Genomic DNA, 24,924 nt, shown 5'->3' with positions numbered 1-24,924 from the left:
GCTAAGCACGAAGATTTTATAGTGACTGATTATTGTGATAATCCTGGCATACTAAAGCATCTCAGGAGCATGCCAGGAATAAGCGAGGAGCCCTGCAAGAGTAGGCGGCACCCGGGCATAGTCAAATATTTGTGAATTGGGCCCTGTGAGCTGTGAGAGTAGGCCAAAGTTCTGCCCTGCTCAGTCTGGCAGCATCATTAGTAATCCGCCTTGTTGAAAGGAGAAGTTTGTTTTATTTACATGTGTCATATAAATATTTTAAAGATTTGAAATACTACACGAAAATCACAGCATGACCCTTTTATGAGTTAGAGCTCTAGTGACAACGTGGCTCCAACATTGATGTTTTGGTAAATTTGCTGCACTCCCAAAACACGGAAATATCAAGGCAATGTTTATTCACCGCTTTAGAATGTATTCAAATAGCTGTCATTTGCCTAACCAAACCCTGGGAGCCCTATAGGTGACCAAGATAAGCTCCCCCAGAAAGTCTGAAAAGTTGGGTCGTCGCAAATGTTTGGACTGCCAATATCTCCAGAGCGGCAGCAGGACCGTGCTGCAAAGGTGCCCGATTTCAAGATGACTTCGTCAGCTACAGCTTCAGGCTTACCCCACTGGGGGTATGTCATTTTGTATAATACATTTTATTGCCCTCCAATCACACCTACGTATCTCCACTGTTGCCCTAGTGAATCGCTTGGCATGAGCCACTTAACTGTTACTGTCTAGAAGATCACGGTCCATTCTTGAGTTTGCAAAGGTTTGTTGTCGAAAGGGAATCTCGCCCAATGCAAGGCCACTCTGGCAGGCTGCTTGAATAGTTTATTGACCCGAGGAGCACAAGATGTGAGGGTGGATGGAGCCCACACTCGCTGGCAGCAGTGACTGCGCTTGACCTTTCATAGAAGAAGGTGACACGCCCAGAGGGAGATGGAACAGCGGAGTCGTGTCCTGACATCTCATCTGCGACACCAACAAGGAGGGCGGCTGGGCTGCTGCTGTTCTCAGGGAGACAACCCGACACTGGATACCCAAACCAGGCGCGCAGTAGCTGAAGATGGTCATTCATGGGCATTCCCACCCTCTGCCCTTTGCAGCAACCCTTCTCACATTGCACTGTGTGCGAGGAAGGAGTTCACTCATGTTTCCTATGCGGTCCCTCTTCCATAACTGAAGACAGACTGCAGTGTTTCCCTCTATGCATAGTCTGTATGTGGAACGGTAGCCTGCGCCCCTTTCCACCGGGCTGTACTTGGTCAGTGGGTCAGGAAGATTGCGCCGGGTTGTATGACTTTAGAACGCATTCCGTTGGAACGCATGCTTTTACCACGCATGCCTTACAACGGGAATGCCATCATCACGCATATCCTTTTCCATGAAAATGCCATTAACACGCATACTTTTACAACGATTTTCGTTGTTAAATTATGCATGTTAATTGCATTTTCATGTTAAAGGATATCACACTAAAAATCTACCCTTTAAATTTACCCCTGTGTGACACCACCCCCTCATTCCCCCTTACCTCTCCTCTCCTCGATCCTCCTTGGTGACGTTCCACGTCGTTAAGAGGAAGCGGAAGTGTCCTTCTGTTTCCTCTATCAACGCCGATTGCCTCCACATCTCTTTCTTTAAATGAAGAAACAGGTGCTTTTTTAAAATATTTTATTTTGGGGGGGTGTCCCCCAAAGCCCTCTTTTTTAATTCCACGCTTTTTTTGGGGAGGGAGATCCCTCAACCCCCCCCCCCTTTTTTTTCTTTTAACTTTAGCACACATGCCTTTAATACGAATTTCGTAGTAAAGGTATGCGTGGTAAAGGCTTTTCGTTGTAACCACGCATCCGTTGTAATGCATGCGTGGTTATTGTTATGCATGGAAACGACTGCGTTGTAGTGGCCGTTTCCCTGCTGGGACTGTGACAGAACCGTGCACAACCGCTACCTGTGATCTAATGTACCTTGAACAGCTGGTGCCTGTGCTGTGCATGTTCTTCCTGTGTGGGGACAATTTGAACTACTGCTTTCTGTACTGCAGCTTTCGAGTGTTTAACAAACAATGTATGTTTGCTGCCCATACTGTACCCTTTATGCATGTGAGTGGGTTTCTCTGCTGCAGCCTTAGCTCTACCTGTTCTGTGTGCTGAAAAAACCTTACACCGGTTCCTTTCTTAAGTTCAGAAAAGTTTTATTGAAATAAGAAATGCTGAGACATTACATAATAAGATATAAAACAAGAAAATAAAAATAAGCAAAAATAGGTAAATAACATTTTAAGTAATCACAATAACATATGCTGTGTTATGAGACATCAAAAATAGAGACTAAATAGAAGCAAAAACTGGCAATTGGCATGAAATAAAGTATTGAAAAGGAACGTGAAATACACAATATAATCAATAGCAAAGTTGAAGAGAAAAAAAAAAAAAAGAAAAAAACGGGAAAGAAGTACAATGTTTAGAAGGAATAGGAAATCATGGAGGTTTAGAAACTTCTTGCTGTATCGGGGTTAAAGACAGAGACGCACAAGCACTTGAGTCAAAAAAGTCTGTAACTGGGCTCCATAGTTCTCTTCGCTTAACAGCTAAGGTTAAGGGATGGACAAAAGTAGTATCTAGTCTATGGTTATAGCAAACAGCGTACCACCAAGCCTTATAAGATAAATTGCTGAAATCCTTCCAGTTTTTGGTGATTTGCTGAAATGCCACAGCCAATAGCAAATCAATTATCCTAATGTTGTAAGTGCAATGCTCCCAGATGGGAGATAGGCTTCCTAAAAAAATATGAGATAGAGAAAAGGGGTGAATGGAGGAAAAAATCGTATTAATTTGAGACCAAACCCGCTTCCAAAAAGTAAGAACGTGATGACAATCAAAGAGCATGTGGAAAAGATCTGCACCTGGTAGAGAGCAGGACCAACACTTGTCAGAGGTATCTGGGAAGTGAGTGCTGAGAGTGAGTGGTGAGAACAATAAACGGTTATAAATAAAAAATAGTGTTTGAGTAGTATTTGCTGCCCTGGAGGATCTGCGAATTTTCAACCACAATTTGTCCCACAATACAGTGGGCCATGAGGTTTCAAAATCCTTTTCCCAATGTTCCTCTGTACTAGTTTTAATACGGGGATAGGACAAAGCGTGAAGAAAAGCATATATCTTTGAAGCTTTAGGTTGAGTAAGGAGTAAAGAATTCAGCGAGGGCGCATCGGACGACGTGGAGATCGATGAGGAAGATGTAGCAAGATGGGCCTCATAGGCGTGCTGTAATGCTTGTGACAACAATGAATATTTGGGTCGAAAAGCGAGAGGAAGATTGTAGGTAGTGGCAACTAAATCAAAAGGAATAATCTGAGCATGATGGAATAGTTGCCTCACCCAAGTAAGACCACGCGTTCTCCAAGGCTTCCAAAAAATTGGCTTGTTATTGATTAAAATGGAGGTATTATGCCAAATAGGTTGGTCAAAAAAAGTTGAATCAGGTAAACAAGGAAAGATTTTGGAGGTATGTTTAAGAATAGGGGTTGAAATAGATTGAGGTCTACGAGAGAACATAAGGTATTCTGTGAATGAAAAAGGAGAAATGAAAGACTGTTCTAAGGTCAACCAAAGAGGAGATGACAATGAGACATCCTTGATCCAATGGGAAACTTGGTGTAACAAGAAGGATTTATGGTACAAGGAGAAATTTGGAAAATTCACCCCACCCTCCTTCTTAGAGCGCATTAATTTAGATAAAGACATACGAGATTTTTTATGACCCCATAAGAAGGAAGAGAGAATAGAGTTAATCTTCTTGAAATATTTTAAGGGAATAGCAAGAGGTATGTTAGATATTGTGAATAAAACAATGGGAGAGAGCATCATTTTTATTGTGTCCAATCGTCCCCACCATGACAAGTAAAGAGGATGCCATTTGCTAGTAAGAGTGGTTAATTTTTGTATACACTCTTCCATAGATTTAATGATCGTACCCGAAAGAGAGGACTGAAAATGAAGGCCTAGATACTTAATAAGGTTAGGGCTCCAAGTGAAACCTGAAGCCGAGAAGTCATCCTTGAAAGTAACTTTAGTGAGTGGTAGGATTTCGCATTTGTCTTTATTTAGTTTGTAGCCCGATACGTGGGCAAAAGAATGAACTTCGTCTAAGAATGCTGGAAGGGAGGTGACTGGGTGGGAAATAAATAATAAGACATCGTCCGCATAAGCTGCCATTTTGATGTTGGAATCATGAAAACTAAAACCATGTATATTGTCATTTTGACGAATTCGCAGAAGAAAGGGTTCCAAAGCCAGATTAAACAAAAAGGGTGAGAGTGGGCAACCCTGTCTAACTCCTCTACCTAATGTAAAATAAGAGGATAAGCCTCCATTAGCCGATATAGCAGCTCTAGGACAAGAATAAAGAAATGAAATCAAGGAAGAAATTTTTGGTCCAAAACCAAACCATTTCAGAGTTTGAAACAAATAAGGCCATTCAACTCGGTCAAAAGCTTTTTCCGCATCCAAAGCAATGGCTGCAAGGGAATGAGGGTGACGCGAAGTCTTAGAGAGAATGTCAAAAAATAATCTGGTGTTATCCGATAACAGTCTGCCTTTAACAAAGCCAGATTGTTCTTTTCCTAAAAGTTCGGGTAATAAAGACTCTAGGCGCAATGCCAATGCCTTAGAAAAAATTTTGTAGTCAACGTTTACTAGAGAAATAGGGCGGTAATTTTTACAATGCTGTGGATCTTTACCCGGTTTTGGGATAATACAAATAAGGGCATCGGAGAAGGAGGAAGAGGCAGAGCCAGTTTGAAGAAAATTAGAAAGAAGCAAGTGCAATTTGGGGATTAGTAAATTTGAAAAACGGGAGAAGAACTCGACAGTAAAGCCATCCGGGCCAGGAGCTTTATCATTTTTGAGAACGTGAAGAGCCTGAAGAAGATCTCTGTGAGTAAGATCAGATTCTAAGGAAGAAAGGTCTGGAGGGGTATCAAAAGGATTAGAAATGGTGGAGAGAAATTGGGAAATGGATTGTTCAGACGAAGTTGCTTCGGAGGAATATAATGTTTCATAAAAATGTAAGAATTCTTGTAGGATGTCTTCACTATTGTGTTTTAGCAAGCCATCCCGACCATAGACAGATTCAATATTAACTTTATTATGTCTGATCTTTAGATAATTAGCCAGCAACTTACCAGCCTTGTTCTGTCCGCCATAAAACTTGGCGCTGGATTTTAAGAGAAAGTTAGAGGCGTTGAATGTGGAATCTTTGTTAAATTGAAGTTTGGCAGAGATGAGGTCGTTTAGGTAATCTTTTGATTTAGAAGTATAATATAAGTGTTCTAAATGTTTGATCCTGGAAAGAATAGCATCAGTGTCTTGTTGGGCTTTTTTCCGCTTACGAGAGACATAGTTGATAATGAAGTCCCTGGCTGACGCTTTGAAAGCATCCCAAACTACAGGGAATGCAACTTCGCCTGTATAATTAAGCAAAAAATATTCATGAAAAAAGGACGTGAAGGAAGAAACAAATTGTGCATCAAGGAGGAGAGCATTATTAAACCGCCATTTTTTGAAGGAAGTGGACTTCTGCAATACATCCAATGTAATAGAGACTGGAGCATGATCCGAAATCAAAATGGAGCCAATATCAGAAGAAACAAGGGACTGAGTAAGGCGATGTGAAAGAAAAAAGTAATCTAGTCGAGACTGAGTGTGATGAGGGGAGGAGAAAAAAGAGTATTCTCGTGAGGTGGGGTTGCAGAGTCTCCAGGCGTCAGCAAATTTGAATTGTGCAATGAGTTGAGTGAAACTTTTTTGTGATTTATGAGGGATGTAAGCGGTAGCTGAGTGCCTGTCCAAAAAGGGGTCAAAAACTTCGTTGCAATCACCTACTAGAATGAAATTATCAACATAATGTTGAGTGATTAGCGGAGCTAAGGAGGACCAAAAGGAGGCGTCTCCACAAGTGGGTGCGTACACATTTAAAATGGAAATAGGGACATTATCAAGAGTAAAATTAACTAACACCCATCTACCTGAAACATCAGCGATATGCGTTACTAACTGGATTGGAAGAGATTTTTTAAATAATATCAAAACGCCATTACGCTTGCCATCACCTGGAGAAAAATATACCTCACCCACCCAACCCCTTCTTAATTTAACAGATTCAGCTTCCGATAGATGTGATTCCTGCAGACAAGCTATATCTGCATTAAGTTTGGCCAAATGGGATAACACTCTCTGTCTTTTAATTGGCGAATGTAAACCTCTAACATTCCAAGACAATATTTTCAAAGGCATTGATCAATGGTAAAAGAACATATCAATATAGTAATATAAGGAAAGCGTAAAAAAGAACAAAAAATAAAAAAGATATTAAAAGCATATGTGTATGTTAATAGGAGACAGCAAAGATAGTGAAGAATATTTACATAATGAGTCACATAGTGAAAACCAGTTTCATGATGAGAGAAAAGAGAGGAGAAAAAAGCAAGGAGCAATAGTATAAGCAAGAGCAAGAGCGAAGAAAAATGAAAGGACTGGAACAAGAAGAAAAAAAGACCTAAAGAGCATAAAGAAGAAAAACAGATAAATAAGAGAACAATAAAACAAAAGAGGAAGAATAATAAACTTACATATTGTCGAGAACAAACAAAAGGGAAGGAGGGTGGAGGCCACATAGAACAATGACGAATCATAGGCTCCCAAGGGAAGGCAGGGAAGGAGGACAACCGCAACGAACTCCAGGGGCATGAAGGCAAATGGTGACATGAAGGAAGAAATCTATACGAAGGGGAAGAAAGAATTAATGTTAAATACGGAGAAGATATACATTTGACAAAGAAATAAGCAATTGGAAAAACTGTGTAAATATAACAATCATGAAAGGTCAATCAGGAACAAAGCGCAGAGGCAATAACATGAAACAGGTAAATACAATCAAATCTTAAGAAAAGTGTACAGTCATTAATACAAAATATGTACATGCAACCAAAATTTTAAGAACTAGATGATGCAGCAGTGTCCATACTGGTGGCGTTATGAGAATACAGGAAGCTCTTCAATTTCAGCGGATCCTCATAAGTAGTGGTCTTATTATTGAAAGTCACCTTAAAGAGGCAAGGATGAAAAAGTCCAAATCTCGCACCCATGGATCGGAGCTGTGGTCTAAGTGAAAGGAAGTCCTTACGTCGGTCAGCAGTAGACTTTGCATAATCCTGTGAGAAGAAAAGCCGATTACCAGACCAAGTAAGTTGAGGAAGTGCCCTGGCAGCAGACAGAACAGTGAGCAAATCGGTATATTCCAAAAAATAGAGTATAACACCTCGCGGTCTTTTAGCATGAGTGGACGAGAAGCCAGTTGGAGGCGGACCTAACCGATGAGCCCTCTGTATGTTCAAATTGGTGGTTTCCGGCAGCTGGAGAATCTTTGGTAAAAAGGATTTGAAAAATGCTAAGGCATCAGATCCCTCTGAATTTTCCGCCAGGCCATAAATGCGGAGGTTATTTCTTCTACTTCTGTTCTCCAAATTCTCAATTTGTTTATGGAGTGCAGACACTTGAACACACAATGGATCAACCTTAGCGACAGAGGAAGCAAGAGTGTCAACATGGTGTTCTAAGAGGGTTACACGACCATCAATAATCGACCACTTATCAGAAAGCAGCTGAAGAGTAGATTTGGTTTCCTCCAAAGTAGACTTAGTTTCTTCAATGAAAGGGCGTAAAGCCCTAATTTCATCCAAAAGTATATCCATCGTAACCGATGAGGCTTGTTTGGGAGGAGAAGGAGGGTCTTTTTTTAGCCTTTTGGTGGAGGCTTTAGTGACGCCACCAGTGTGTGTAAGAGAGACTGAAGAAGAACTTTTAGCTGATGGGTCAGAAGAGTCATCCATCTCTAGACACCTATATCTAGACCCCGTTTGCAGAAGAAATTTACGAGGAGTTGGAGAAGGCTTGCGAAGCTCCTTGTACAATCTGCCCATAGGTGATACAATAAAAGCAGAAGCAATATTCACAGAATAAGAAGATAAGAGAAAATTAAAATGAACAGCAATGAAAAGTCAGCACTGTATTAAAACAATTGAAAGAGCCATGACGAAGAAACCTGTGAGTAAAGCAATATTCATCATAGAACGCAGTAAAAATCTTACAACACTGCAAAGCGACGAAGAATAGGTTTCAGTAGGAGGAACCACAAAATGGCGGCAACAGGTGCATGTATATATGAAGTAAATAAAAATATGTCACTTTAAAGACATAGAACGCGGTCCATGTCTGGTGGATTGTAAAAAAGAGTGTCCGCAAGATAATGTTCACACATACTTCAGCATTGCTGTGAGGAAGAGTGAGGAGCCAGAGTTGAGAGGAAATCCAAGTTGCAAAAAGACACGCTCCAAAAAGAACTAAAACTCCATTTAAAGATGAAAAAAGCACATTGAGACGTGCATTAGGTTATCAAAACGAAGAATAGTCATATCAATCCGCCGTTACCTTCATTAAGCAGGAAGCGCCGTCCGCGATAGTACAGGAGGCTCCGTCAACAAGGAATCAAGATGGCGGACGCGTTACATGAAGTCGGCGCCTCAGATATTCGCCGAAGAAAATGAAGAGCCACAGGCGTACACGGGACGTTAAAGTCGCCTCAGCAGTGCCTCGACCATTCCGAAGTCGAAATTCAAGACTTCTGGGTGTAGAAGACACGTCGGGAGTCTCGCTGCGGTCTCTCCTCACCGCGCTGCCCGGGAGAGCTACATAAGAGCCGCCATCGTCCGCGGGCGCTAGCCACGCCCCCCCACACCGGTTCCTTTCTTGACCTTGTCCTGTGGTGCGCAAACCTGTACTTGCGATGCCTGTGAAACAAGGCACTTGTTCTGTGAGGGTTAGTGCAGCTTGAGATGCTCTGTTTCCACTACGCAGAAGCCCAAACCACTCGTTTTTGTAGCGCTTTTCATTCTCAGTGAATCGATGGATAGCAAACACCTCCAAGTAATTTAAATGCAAAAAACACCAGCGACGAAATAAGCGAATTCGCCTGAAATCATTCAAATGGCAAAGCCAACCTTTAGATGTGTAAGCTGAGGAAAACATGCACTGACATTACTTCTATCAAACCCTTCCCAGCTGTTACAGGCCTCCTTATGATTTCAATTAAAGCAAGCGAGTAAAATCATAAAAAAATAATATTACATCTGTCCTCTTTATTTTTAACACCACTTACATTTACGACGCTCTGTCTTTTTATTATCCCTTTGACAACACTGTCCCTAGCTATATGGCCATTTCCTTTTATTTTTATGAGGGTTGTCTCTCATTTTTATGTGAGCAAATGTTACACTATGCTTAAACGACTAGTAAAACCAATGACTTTAATACTGTTATAGTGAGGGAGGGAGCAGAGAGTGGACTTTTAGCTCCTGGGACATGGAGTGTACAGCTGAAGCAGACGTTTAATATATATTAAGGAAATATTGATCCAAGTAATGCCTCTCGCATCCATACTCTGGTGATTATAGTCCTTGTGGTGAAATGATTATGATTTAATGAGTTTGGCCAATGCAGCAACTGATTCCATCTGTGGAAATTCTAGTTGACCAGTAACAAATGGTTTATGTTGGGAAAATTGCACTGCTTTATATATTTGGGGGTATAATAGACTGATATGGATAAATGTACAGTGGATCTTGGAGGTGTTCAATGTTTTCTATTGATTCCAGGAATATTGTTTTAAATCTGTAAAATAACTTTTATTTCGTTCAGACAAATACACAGAATAACAACGATAGAAAAAAGAACCTGCAACTCAATCCAGAGGAACCCATAACCAAATGGTCAGCTGGAGCGTTCCCCTAAGAGACTTGCATTTGGAACATAAACATAGAGATAGTATTTCGAGGTCATTATTTTGGGTTGGACCTAGCCATTATTATTATTTATTATTTATATGGCGCACAAATCATCCCCAAGGGGATCTCTTGGCGCCTTGGGAGGCAGGCTTCTAAGAACGAAGCGAATCAGTTGAATAGCCAGGTTTTTAGGTGCTTCTTAAAAATCTTTAGGTTGGGGCATGAGCGCAAATCTAGGGGCAACGCATTCCAGTAGTTAGGAGCCAGATAGGAAAAGGCACGGCCTCCCATCTTAGCTTTTTTAATTCTCGGCATTAGGAGAAGCTTGTGGCTGTCATCTTAGCAGTCATGCCGGAGTGTACCATACCAACTTCTTTGTAAGGTATATGGGTCCTTGTCCGAAGAGTGTTTTAAAAACTAGGCACAAAAGTTTGAAAAGTACCCTCTTTCTTATCGGCAGCCAATGCAGCTCTCTCAGTTGCGGTAAAGATGGTGTAAGTGGAGGTTTATTTAAGGCTAGACGGGCAGCCGTGTTTTGCATGACTTGTAGCCTAGAAAGCAGGTCCTCCCTCACCCCCACTAGGAGAGCATTCCCGTAATCCAGTCTACTGACTAGTAGTGACTGGATCAAAACCCTTCTAGCAGAGAGAGGAATCCACAGGAAGACCTTCTTCAAAGTGCGAATCAGTCCGAAACATTTGCCTGATAGGGTTTTAACATGTTCTTCCATGGATACATTGTTATCTATTACGATGCCCAGATTTTTTACCCATTTTTAGGGGAGGGGGGTAGTCCTAGTTCCTCCGGCCACCACTCATCTGTCCACAATTCCTCCGCTTTACCAAACAATAGGATCTCCGTCTTGTTGGAGTTAAGTTGGAGGTAGTTGTTTTTCATCCATGTGGATATTTTAATCATACAGCTCTTAAATCTGTCTCTGGTCACCGTGTGGTCCTTCTCTATGGGGATTATCACCTGAGTGTCGTCCGCATAGGAGATGGTTTGGAATTCACAGGATTTTACAATGGTAGCCATTATGGATAGGCATTAATCACCTTGATTATCTTTGGTATTCTCTAGTTAGTACATTGTAAAAGATAAGGGCAAGGGGTGGGTTAACAATTTGGGGAAAGCTCAGCCAAGAAGTGTGCTTTAGGTTGCTCTGTTGTGCAGCCTTAGGCCTCCATAACGAATGCACTGCTTGTTGATACTTTTTTACGATGCTATGCAAACACTTGTTTGCATAGGGATCGAAATAATAAGCGGTACAGAGTTTGCCTAGCCAGTACTAACTTGGTGCAATAAAGTGCATCACCAGTCTGAAGGTCTGCTTTGTACCCTCTATGGAATACCCTGCTGTTAACAGAGACCTGCCCTGCTCCTTGAAGTCTCCCTTGTGCCTTCAAAAGACTGCCCTGCTTCTTGAGGCCTGCCTTGTTGCTTGATCCCAGGACTACCTTTGTGACTCCAAGGGCTAGCTGGCTGGCCTCCTATTCTGAGCAACAAGGACACAAAAAGCTCCAACTTTAACCATGCACCTGGACCCTGCCTGAAATGAATCCTACCCTTTAAGTGGCTGCCACCCAATCTTGGACACTTGGATATCGTTCTTATTGTGACGAAGCAGCCAAAAACAAAAACTTAGGACTTGAAAATGTTTTCACCAAAAAGTGATCTGAGAGCTGACAGAAGACCTAGGCCTACCTATTCACCAATCTATCAAAGGTGCATTGCAGGTCAGCCTGACTTCACGGTAGCTCCCGGTATCTCTGCAGCAGAAAATCCTGTGTAGCATTTCAAATTCAGAAGGGTATCCGGCCTCATGGAGCCTTGTCGACTATAGATGCAGCTTTGTCTCTGTTGATATCTCCAACTTCTGAAAAGTCCACCAGCTCCTCGAGACAAAACCTCCTCCTCAGACACCGATGGCTGCCTTCCCCAGCTGAACTTTAACTCCCCACGAATTTATTTTCAAAATGTCTTCTAAGTCCGAAGATAAACTGAGACCAGGCCCACTCCACGCTCCATGGCAGTCGACCATAAGGTTTGTCTGCAGCTGGTGCTTTTATCTTTTAGGCACTAGTTTCTACTACAACATGTTAGAAACCATATCTCTGGTTCAACTAATTAAATATTTGTTGTTCTGGTGTAATTTTATCTATTAAAAGTGTCGCTATTTTTCTAAATTTGTCGGACATTTATTTTGTTGTGTTTTCACTTTATTACTGTTTGTGTGCTGCATAATACTTTACATATTGCCTCTAAGTTAAGCCTGATTGCTTTTGTGCCAGGCAACCAAAGGGTTGAGAATCTTTTAGTAACATTTGTTGATCTTCAGCATGACAAGGATTGTGTTTTTTGCTTGAGAAGAGTCTTCAACCCCTCAATCAAAAACCCAATTTCCTATATTTAGATTAAGCACCTTCCTCCCTGTGCAGTGAACTGGCCTTTCGAATAAGCACTGTTCCCAGATATGTGACATCAGCACAAGCTTTTATGAGGTTTTTAAACACTGTGTGAGTCTGGGCACAGGTCACGCCTTTGCCCGTGACCTGGATACACACCTTTAAACTCCAGATAGCAGTGTGCATGACATTTCCCATGTGCAAAAGAGGGTGTGTGCAGAGCATTGTCTTAAATCCACTACACATCGTAGCCATAAGAACATGGCATGTCCTTTGATCACACCTTTCATCCAGTCTTCTACTGTTAATTGACATGTAATCACTGTTAGCTTCCTTTTTTACTGCATTTAAAACGTGGCAGATCTTTAGAATTGAAGACTGCTCCCCAAACCCTTGTTACCTCCATTCCACATTTCTTTTCCTGTGAGGCTTGCTCCACAAAGAAATTGCTGCCACAAAATTGTGGCTTTGTTATCTATGACCCAATGTTCTGATCCAGGACATTAAGTTAAAATTGGGATTGTTTAGGATTTCTGAGGGAAGTATTTTTATCCTTCATAATCCCATTGAGCCCTCTGGAGCCCTCTGGATGCTCCCTCTGACCCATTTAAACCCCTGTTTTTTGGAACATGCTTTTTTTCAGATATTTGCAACTATTTTGCAACAAAGTTTTCAGCCACAAACTCTAACCCACTGATCGCTACAAATGAGTTAGTACCAGAAAGGATGGTGGTAGAAGTGATGCTTTATTCAATCAGAATAAAATATGTTAAAACTTTTCTTCACTTAGATCCTATTCAGGTCAGGATCCATGAAGAATTTGAGAATTAATAAGCAATGTATGCACACACATATCCTAATAAAGCCAACCTGACACTTATCTGGAACGCAAACATCTCAAAAACTATTGAAGAGATTCACACCACATAAAAAAGAGGATTTGGCCAAGTCAAGGCCCATCATTATGCTAAGTTTGGTATAATTACACTCAGCATATTGTGCTGTGTTGAAGAGCAATATTTCTTATGGACCGTGGAAGCATTTTCCGGTGCCCGACCTATTACGGGTCCAGAGCAACTGGATCAAGTACCCATTCAACACTTGCTTCTCAGTGGTATTGCAGATCGTTCAGTCTAAGGCTTCGCGTAGGTCGATACAGGTGGGTGAACACAGGCTCGCAACTCAAAATATGTATAGATATATAGATATATATATGTATTAATGTATATATGTATAAATGTATATATATTTATATATATATGTTTTAATGTATATATATATATAAATATATATATATATATATATATATATATATATATATATATATATATATATATATATATATATATATATATATATATATACTCTTTTTTCATAAAAGAAGGTGTTTGTCTGGCCTGTGTTCACCCACCTGTATCGACCAATGCAAATCCTAGCAGAATGAACAGTCTTGGCCCACCTACTGCACAAAGGGGGTTCCTTGCATGTATAGACCACAAAACACCTCCACTCGATCAAGGTTGGTTCGCAATTCTTTTTTATTTTAAATATCACCTCCTAGTGAAACAGACAAGTGTCTGCCCTGATGCTTTTCGGTCGCTCCACGGCGATTTTGATCACATGACACACCCATGACGAATCACTACTTAAATACAAGTCGAATCAATTTGAAAAAGACTAGTGTAGCGTTGTGAAAAAAGTGAAAAACAGACTATGCAGTATGACTGTTGAACGACAGACTTAAATACATATATCACATTGTAAATAAACACGTAAATAAACATAAAAATATATAATGCGGGAATGAATATTGCAAATGGATTAATACATAAATGAGCTGAACAAGAGAGAAAAAATGTTTAAAATTCCATGGATGAATATCATAAAACAATAGTAAAGTCACATAATCTGCAATAGACGTGGTTAATTCCACATAAAACTAAAGTGCTAGTGCAAATAGACAAAACAGACATATGTATTATAATTAAACCACCCTCTCTTGAAAAAAGCATCACATAGTCTATCAATGCAAACATATCTGGATATAAGTTATTGCATCAAATTTAAATATCACTGTGCAAAACAAAACGATATGATAGGTAATTATATATAGTCCATTAAAAGTTTGCCTTATGCAATTGTGTACAAATGTGCGATAAATAACCTAAAATGCCCTATGTACACTTATATATAAAAAGTAGTGGGGGCTGCCCAGAGGCGCTGGTTAACAGATAATGCGACCTATAATATGCACTAAAAGTGCTAGTGCTTAAATATATACAGTGCCAGTGCTCTATAATTTAAGTTTACAGTCGTAGTATAATTTTTTTTTACATGAAATGATATATTCTCATTAAATGTGTTGAAACTCATGATGTAAAGGACAATAGAAACATTCATGCAGAATACAAATGAGAGGAAGAGACAAAGGGGGATATTCTCAAGAATGTGCGATAATCATCGCCAACCTAGGCTAACGCAATTTTACATAACGCCGTCTATCATAGGAAACTAACGCCGTTTAAACGGCGTATTCTCAACACGCTGGCAACAGGCGATAGTTCCCCCATAACGTGTCAAATGTCCGCGGTAAAATTACCGGGACACCTATAAAAAAGGAAACCCGAACGTGAAAAAAGTTGTGATGGGCCCAATATTTCCACGTCCGGTGGGAAAATTCACCATAAAAGCTGCAAAAAAAACAAAACCCAAAGAGCTGAGAAGCACCATGGAGGAAGCTGAAGCAACTACAGAGGCCAACCGGAACCCCACAAACCCCTGGAAGACCAGCCAGGGACCTCGGGGAAGGAGAAGGGCAAGGAGAAGAAGAAGAAGAGGAACTCGCGATTCAGTCCGCAGGAAAACAAGATCCTGATTACGGAGGTGATAGAACACCACCAACAACTGTTCATCACCTCCACTGTGTCATTGGCAATTAAAAATGCAATATGGCAGTCCATCTTGGCCAAGGTGAATGCAGTCGGAGTGAAGTGCCATGAAGCGCTGGAATTATGTGAAGCGCAAAACCAAGCTGAAACTCGCTAACAACCAGAAAGCAACAATGCAGACTGGAGGTGGGAGTCCAGTGCCACAGCAGGAGCTGGATGAGATGGAGGAAATGGTGTCCATAGTCATCAGTGGGGAGACGGTGGCAGGAGCTGGGGGACCGGATACTGCTCAACTCGACCTGACCCAACAGCAACAGGGTGAGCAACGACCAGGGACTAGGGGGACAGGGGAGATGGGCACAATGGCACACATGCACAATTAAGTATAGCACAGTGCACACCCGCAATGACTCTGGAGCATGTCCCTGATCTCCTTGGCATACTGCAGCACACATAGAAACAGCAAGTAGGCCCCCGTCAACAATGTGCCCAGAGGGGGCCCTCCCACACATCACTAATCTCACAACAAACCCATGCACATATGCTGAACCCAACAAATCTGCGGGTCCATGAGCCACTCTGACAACGCAAGTGACACTGCATGACAATTAGCATGGCTGCAGTCCAATCATCATGAAATGGTGCACGCCACGACACTCAGGTGGCCTGAGTGTGGACCACATCTGTAAAGGAGCAGGTCACACACTGACACATACACATGCACAAACAACCCCTGATGTCATCCCCCTTACGTCCATGCTGCTCATTTTGTGGTACTTGAGTCCCAGGGTGCATCTCAGCATCAGGGTGGTTCATATTTGACCCCAAATGACATCCTGTTGTCTTATTTTGGACACCAATAACAGCCTTCATGTCATGTTTTTGTACACATGTGATACGCTGATGAGTGGGATTACGTACCACACTTGATACCGCGAAATGGCATTTCGAATACGTGACACCCTAAACAGCCACTCTGTACAGAGGTGACATACCCACCATCTCTTTGCTAGTCATGAGACTGTTAGCACTTAATGTTGCACTTACACTTGTCATAGTGATGTGTCAATGCAGAGGACTGACATGCTCACAGGGAATGTGTGTTACAATGAATTTATTTGCACATGCTGTTCATGTGTTCATTTTGTACTGTTCCATGATTGCTAAGGACAGTCACAATGTGACTGGGGTGTGGTCCACCTGCCTCATCTTCCTCATCATTGTCCGGTACATCTGGTACCTGGATCCATGGGGCATCGGTGCGTACACACATGTTGTGCATCCATCCATCATGCCTGTCTTTACATTGCTTACTAACGGCAGCTATTGTATGTTAATCAATCAAGACTGCTGTGGCTTGCGGGATGGAGTCCCATACTTGGTAACAGTTTCCCAGCGCATAACTTGCTGTAGCAATATACTTTTCCCGTCCCAGCAAAGGAGTTGAGATTCTTCACTTTGGCCTTCCATTCCGACTTTGAAAGCAGAGTTCAACAAGTTGAGCAGGCACAAAGCCCTTTTATTCCAACAGAAGTTGGCCATCACTTCTGCCAGAGACACATTCAGATTTCAGGTGCTCTGGACCTCGAGTGAGATACAGTCGCTTCTTAACAATGACCTCCCACTTCATTTTGGGGGACTAATTCACCAAATATTCAATGCATCTGAGACGATAGAGCTTGTACATTTTTTTTAATGTGTGGGATCTGGCCTGGTCTGTTCTTTTATTTATTTATTTTATTTTGAAGGTTTTGTATAGCGCGAACAAGACCCTTGTGGGTATCAGAGCGCTTTACAGGGTCGAATATGGGTGACAGAAATACACAAAAAATAATATAGGTTATAGTAATACAGCAGTAGTAGCTATCACAGACTAGCAAGTATATAAAAGGTTGTATAGATTGGTCAAGTGAATTTGGCCAAGAGAATCGATTACACTTTTTTTTTAAAGAATGCCGTGGACGGGTTCTGTCTCGTTTCTGGGGGCAAGGCATTCCAAATCCTGGGAGCCATTCCAGAGAAGGACTGGTTGTATGTTTTTTTCTTGGTAAATCGTTGTGGTATCAGTGGAAGATTATAGGAGCTCCTAATGGTTCTGTTGCCACCAGATACTGTCAGTTTCTCAGCTAGGTATCTCAGGGTTTTGTGGTGGAGTGCTTTGTGCATCATGCAGGCTATTTTCAGGTGGATTCTGGCCTCAAAAGGTAGCCAGTTGAGGGCACGAAGGTCAGGGGAGATATGACAGTTTCTTTTAGAGCCTGTAATGAGTCTCGCAGCTGCGTTGATTGAGGCTCTTAGAGGGGCCGTCGTAGATCTGGGAAGGCCACAGAGAGTGATACTCCCATATTCAATTCTGGGGATTACAAGAGCTTGAACTGCCTGTTTGAAGTCATTTGCGGGCAGGAAGGGTTTCAATCCCATCAGAGTGTTCATCTGTAAGTTTGCTCCTTTAGTGGTGATGCTGATGTGTTTCTGCATATTTAGCTTATTGTCCAGAGTTATTCCCAGCGATTTCGCTGAATCGATGATGAGAGGTTGACCATTGAGTGCTGTTCGGTGTTGCATCCACTCGAGGATGATTGTTGATTGGTTGGGGGGGCGATCAAGAGGAATTCGGTATTGAAGGTGTTTAGTTTTAAGTAGTTATTGGGCAACCAGGTCTGCGTTTCTTGGAGAGTTGAGTTGAGCAATTTGATTTCCTCTAGTGAGTTGATCTTTGTGTACAGTTGTGTATCGTCTGTGTCCATGTTATAATGAACATTCAAGGAGCCGAGAAGTGAGTGGTTCCAAAAACAGGTTAAAAAGTGTAGGGGAGAGGGCTGATCCCTGTGGTACTCCTAAAGTGACTGGGGTGGGCATTGATAAGGATTGAATGACCTTGAAACTTTGTGTTCTGTTTTGAAGGAAGGAGGTGAACCAGTTTAGGACTGGACCAGATAGTTCCACTCTGTGTTTCAAGAGATCTAGTAGGTTGTCGTGTTTGAAAGTGTCAAAGGCCGAGGATCAATCAAGCAGGATTAGTAAACAGGGTTTCTTTTGGTCCAGAATTTTTTATGCGTCATCTATTATGTGGGTCATACCCTGCACGAAAACCTGATTGAAATTGATTGAGCAGGTCGAAGTGGTCTATGTGGTTGCTAAGCTATGTGTGAACACATTTTTCTAGCAGTTTGGGCAAGGTGGAGTTGTTGGAAATTGGGCGGTAGTTATTCAGGTCTGATGGGTCTGCCGATGTCTTCTTTAAGATGGGGGAAACTTGACCTGCTTTATGGATATCTGAGACGGATCCTTGCAGGAGAGATGTGTTTATAATCCTTGTCCATAGAGGTACTAGTATTGGGATGAAGTGTTTTAGGTGGTTTGCTGGGAGAGGGTCAGAGAAGTGATTGGAGGGATTTAGAGCCGTGAACGTTTTTAGAATAGTTTCCTCGCTATAGGTGTTGAAGGAAGCCCAGGATGCTTTGTTTTTGCGGATGAACTTTGCCGAGCCACTAAGAGGGGTCATTGGCAGGGTCCGTGAGGAGATCCTATACAGGTCGGTATGGGATAGTAGATCGTTAAGCAGGTCTATATCTATGTTCTCTGTCTTCGTTGTGAAGAAGGAGGCAAATTCCTCGCAGGTGGGCAGTGTGTCAGGATTAACTTGGGGCGAGTGGGAGGGAACCTTAGATTGAGATTTGATTAGTTTGAATAGCCTTTTGGGACGATTCTTGGCTTTCTCTAGTTGTTTGCTGAAGAAGTCTACTTTAGATCGTCTAATCTTTCTGTAATATGAGTTTCGGGTACTTCTTAGTAATTTGAGGTGGTCAGGGGATGGTGCCGATCTCCATTGTCGTTCAATTGCTCTTAGTGATCTTCTGTCTTCATTTAGCCTACCATCGTACCAGGGTTTTGAGTTTTTTATGGGGACTCTTTTCAGTTGTAGTAGAGCTAGGTTGTTTAATACCGTGTTCATAGCGTGGAAGTAGTGATTAGTCAGATCATTTACCTCGTCTAACCCTTCTGGTGACGGCATGAGGTTGGGACAAGAGGTCGCGAGTAAGTCAGGACTGATATTTTCAGGTTCCTCTTCCAGATGTTTGTTCTTGTGGGTTGGACAGAGAGTGGTTTGACTGATTGATTGATATGGAAGGTGATGATGTGATGGTCAAACTAGTCACAGGGGATGATCGATTCAATATGGGTGTGTTCCACATTGGAAATTACTAGATCAAGGGTTGAACCTTTTTCATGGGTGGGGCTGCCACAGATTTGGGACCGGTTGAGGTCGGATAAGAAAGCTTTGTGGCTATTAACCTCTGGGTCCTCAACGTCATTCCAATGGAGGTTAAAGTCCCCCAGGAATATTTGAATGTTTTGTTGTCTGACGTTTATGGCTAAAATATCCATGAAGGTGAAATTATTCCCTGGAGGGCGGTAAAATGAGTGTAGTGAGCACATAGGTGTGTTATTGTTAGTGATGTCTAAACATAAATATTCACAGGAAGAGAGAGCTTGGGAGATGGAGTGGTTCACCGAAAGGTTGTTCAGATGTATGCAGGCAATACCACCAAAGAAACATAAGGGGCGAGAGGGGGTATTATTGTGAGCTATAGGAGGGACGGTGGGATTCGTATTTAGGGGCGAAGGAGAGGGTGAGAACTTTGGCTGCACGGATGTGAGGGTGTGTGGGGAGATTGAGAAGGAGTTTATATTGGAATTGTTGGGAGTGGAGTGGGGAGTGGGAAGGGGAGTGTTATCTTGAGGGAGAAGGGAGGTATGAATGTGGAGTGAGGGAGTAGGAGAGGGTGGGAACGCAGGCTGTGTGGGTGTAAGGGTGTGGGGGAGATAGGGACAGAGTTTGTATTGGAATTGTTGGGGGTGGAGTGGGGGGTGAGGTGGGGTGTGTTAACTCTAGGGAGAAGGGAGGTATGAGTGTGGAGTGAGGGAGTAGTAGTGGAGGTGTAAGAAGCTGGGAGTGAGGGAGTAAGGGTGTGTGGTGTGATAGGAATAGGAGAGATTATGGTGGCACTGGGGAACGAGTAGGACTTGGGGAAAAGTATGTCTTCGCTAGGGGTGTCGGTTAGGTCTAGGGTGGGTGTGTATGCCCGCAGGGATAACGTGGGAGAATGATTTAACGGGGAGTCCGGTAAGGAGTCAGGCATAGAGATGGGAGAGAGGCTTGCTGGGGAGGGGGGATGGGGTCTTGTAACCTAATCTTTTATCTTTTTTCAAACAATATTCAGGGTAATACCAGTTGTTATTCATTCTATATTTTCCAGCGTTTTCAGAGGCTTCCCCTTGCAATTGGCGCTAGTAGCTGTTGCCCTGCTTCTCCTCTTTGTGCTTCGTAATGGCTGCTCACTTTGTGGCTCTGCACAGGCCAGCCCAGCTACAACTGTCCCACAATCGCCTGTATGAGGCTTTTAGATGCTTGACCTGAGCAACGATTGGCATCAGTTATGACTTTGTTGTAAATTGCAACTTCGATGTGATTAAGCATTTACTAAAGACATGAATTCTCCTCCCTTACACATGTTCCTTTTGTTATGTTGACTGAAGTCTGGACCATTTTGTATTGTCATGTCTCCACGTGCTCAACACGAGGAGAGTCTTATCTTTATGTTAGTTGCTCTTGTAATCTGCCTAGTAACAGTCTATAAATAGTCCCTTTGTCCGTCTGGCGCATACCCAGACTTGACCACATCTGTTATCAGTTAGTCCTTGCTTGACCATGTTTTCGTGGGCTTAAGGAGTTTGTCAGCTCCGCCCACATATCGATCTTGTATTGCAAATGTCCATAAAAGGTAACATTCCTTGTCTCATGTCGTGCCCTCCCACTTATGAGCCCCTCTGTTGTGTATAAAAGGGGACCGTGTATGCAAGTTCTTTGTGCTACTCTATGCAATACTGAAGGGTATTGTATGGATTGTAGGACCACCCTTAAGGGTTAATAAACCTTGTCTTTGTACTTTGCAGTTTCCGTGCCAACTTCCTTATAGATTCCATTGCAGGAGAGCGAACCCTTGTGTCCTGCGGGCCTAGCTGGGGCCTGTACTCATCAATTGGCGCCCGTCACGTGGGGCTCATCGGCGACTCGGATGCTCGAAGGATTGGTCGCGACGAAGGTGAGGAATTTGGCCGGGGATGTGATCACTGCCAGAGGCACTTTAGTCCTGGCATCCCGAGGTTTTTCTTCCTTCCCTTCCGAGCTGACCATCTGGGTGGCGCCGGTCCTCGACTGAGACCTCTTCTGTCGGTTCTGCCGTGACAGCCGTTTGGGCGAATTTCGGAGCTTGGCAGTTGGAATCTGGACTCTTGATTGGTAAGAACCGTTGTACGGTACTTGCTCCGAGTTTTTGAAGCCTGGGTTGGCTATTTGAGTTTGATTTGTGATGACCGGTCATATCTTGTATTGATTATTGTGAGAATATATGCGTTGCAACACATATAGGCAGGTAATGTGGAGATATTTCTCCGGAACTGTGTAACTTTGACCAGCACAACGTTTAAGTGCCATTTTTTTGATAATACTGCATATTCTGCATTATTTTTGAGCATGCCTGCTTTTAGCGGACTCCGTAAGTGGTGCTGCTGCTTTGGAAACCGGTTAAACCTCGAGGAATCTGCTCCAGCTCCCCCAGAGGGGACTCCTAATAGGGATATGTATGTGAAGCATGGTCTTTCCTCCATAATGTACAGCACAGTATGGAGGAAATATACCAAGAAGGATCCTGAGTTACGGTGGCCGTTGTATGGGTCGTTTGATATACGTAAGATTGAGTATGTGGAACAGTGTATGTGTAAACGGCGTGCGCGGCAAGACATGTTTGAATGTGTGCGATTATGGGTGAAGGAAGTGCGTGAGCGAGAGAAACGCGAGAAAGCGCTGTTTGATAAAGAGCAACGAAAGAATGATCATGTGAGAGCACAGGAAGCAAAGCGTCGGGAGGAAAGAGAACAGACGGAGAAACAAGAGAAAGAACATAGGTTACAAGTCTCGGGTCAATATGCTGTTCGTCAGCCACTCTATCCTGTCCTTAATAATCATGATGATGATTTTTATTTATTAGATCGTTCTCCGCCTCCTTATGTCGGCGCGTCTGCCCCGAGGCCACAAGATTCTGGATCGGGTTCGAGTAAGGTAGACACGCGGTCCATGTTATCGACTGAGCGAATGGGTGAGCTTCGGCAGGTTTCTTATCGTGCATGTAAGGGCAAGTTATCCCTTGATGAACTGTTGGCTTCTTGGGAGTCGTGGCAGGATAGAGAAAGGTTGTATTTCTTGGGACACTTTTCTGATGAAGTGATTGGTGCCTTTCGGAAATATTCCAGCGTCTTTGAACCTGACGATGTGGTATTGGATGCTAAAGCATTGCGTAATGGTGTTTTCTCTCCCTCTAAGGCGCCTGAAGCGGTTCGGCGACTGTTTGCGTTGCGGGATGCGGCAGCAGACCTTAAAGAGAAAGCGCGCCAACATCTTGAGGAGGAAAGGCGGTCGGATTCGCGTACTGGAGGCGGCCATTCATCCATCTCTCAATCAGATAAGAGCGATCCAGTGCATGCTAAACCAATGCGCGAGGCGGCGCCTTTGTATGTTCCTCCTAAGGGAGCGGGGACTAGCTCGGATATTACCTCCGCCGATGCTAAGGGATATTTTGTGTATAATTGGGTTTATACTCCCTGGCACAGGGCTGACGTCATGGCATTAAAGAACGCGTTGCCTGATCCCCGCAAGAATCCAGCGGCCTTTTACGAAGAAGTCGAGGGGGCCTTGAATTCTTGTATTATGACCTTAGCGGATATAGATTTGTTCTTTGGGCTTATTCTACCACCAGATATGTGGCGATCCGTGCGGAAGGTAGATGATGTTGCCACTTTTAAGGCTCGATGGTCTGAACTTGAGGATGAGGATAGGGAGAGAAAGCCCGCGCAGAAACCACCTCAGATTATTTTAGATCTCCCCGCTGCTATTTTGACTAAGTTGAAGACCATCATTCTCCCTAAAAAGATTGACTGGAATATGCTAGCCTCGTGTAAGCAGAAAGCCGATGAATCAGTTGCAGATTTCTTTATGCGTTTTGAGGAGACGTTCCATGATTTTAGTGGTCAGTCTCTTACGGATGATACGGGTCGGCACCTTTTTGCTGACAAATATGTGGCGAATTTATTACCGGCAATTGCAGCTCGCCTCAAAGCGAGTGAAAGTTCCTGGTCCACTACGACCCCGACAGCCCTTCTGACTATAGCTCAGTACTATGAGCGCCAGGAGCTAGAAGCGAAGGGGCAGGAGGAAAAGAAATCGAAGGATTTAAAAACGAAGGTGATGTTAGCACAAGTATATGGTCCGCCCCGACGGGGTGTAAATAGAGGTAGGGGAGGATTTTATGGTCCTCCCTCGGGCCGATCTGATCTGAATAGGAATCAATGTGCGTATTGTAAGCAATCGGGGCACTGGGCCAGAGAATGGCCAGCGTTGCATGCTTCACGGCAGGGGCACGGTCAGGGACACACTCAGAGTGGCCCCAGAGGTAGAGGGGGTTTCTCGAATTTTAGAGGGAATTCTACTGATCACGCTCGTTTTGACCTTGCTGGGCAGCAACGAGATAGGTCTAATGTTTTTGATCGACAAAATCAGTATCAAGTGTCGGGGATTGACCGGTCTGGGTATCATGATTCTCAGCATGCATAGGAATGCGTTGGATGGGGGTTAGAATCAGTTGAGGTGCCAGTTGATCAGAGGGGTCCTTACGTATCAGCTGAGGTTTTGGGCTCCACTGATCAGTTTCTAGTGGACACAGGAGCGACTCGTAGTGCGCTGTCTAAACAATTGGTTCCGAGGGCTCCCCCATCTGGCTTAATGGTTACATCGGTAGGGTTTGATGGAACACTCTCCCGAAGCCCTCTTTCGCAGCCCCTTACATTTCGGGTTAATTCCTTTTCTGCACCCTGTCCGTTTTTGTTAGCTCCGAACACGCCGGATAATATTATGGGCCTTGATATGTTGAAGCACTTCAGAGCTACGATCCGGTGTTCCCCTGCTGGAGTGCGGGTGATATTGAATGACAATTACCCCCTGTCTGAACGGATGTGTGTGGCTACAGAAGATGCTGTGATAGCTGCCCTCCCCCGTGCTCTGTGGGCCACTTCGGATACTGATGTGGGACAGATGGTGATTCCGCCTGTTCACATTAGTGTCCAGGAGGGGGCGGTGTTACCACGCCTTCCACAGTATCGTATTTCGCAGGAGGGGGAAGAGGCTCTTATACAGATTGTGCAGGATTTGATTAAGGTGGGAGTGGTGGAAGAAGTTCCCTATAATGTTTGTAATAGCCCGATTCTACCCATTCTGAAAAAGGATACGGATGCAAAAGTCTATCGGTTTATCATTGATTTGAGAGAAGTAAACAAGATCGTGATACCTCAGTACCCAGTGGTTTCGGATATCACGACGTTGCTTACTTTGGTCCCGCCTACGGCGACCACGTTTTCAGTCATTGATTTGAAAAATGCCTTCTTTTCAATTCCCATTCATCCCGATAGTCGATACCTTTTTGGTTTCACTCTCAATAATAGGTCTTACCGATTTTGTAGAATTCCCCAGGGCTATACGGAAAGCCCTAGCATCTACAGTCAAGCCTTGAAAAGACAATTGGACTCCTTTGTTCTGCCCGAGGGTGTCGCCCTCATTCAATATGTCGATGACATCTTGCTGGCGGCTGACACCCCGGAGTTGTGTGAAACGAGTACGTTGTCTTTGCTTTCCTTTTTGGCATCCCACAATCACAAAGTCTCTCGGAAAAAGTTGCAATTTTGTAGA

This window comes from Triturus cristatus, chromosome 4_2 (assembly GCF_964204655.1).
Source record: "Triturus cristatus chromosome 4_2, aTriCri1.1, whole genome shotgun sequence".
Classification (NCBI taxonomy): Eukaryota; Metazoa; Chordata; class Amphibia; order Caudata; family Salamandridae; genus Triturus; species Triturus cristatus.
Note: the sequence above shows the minus strand (reverse complement) of the source record.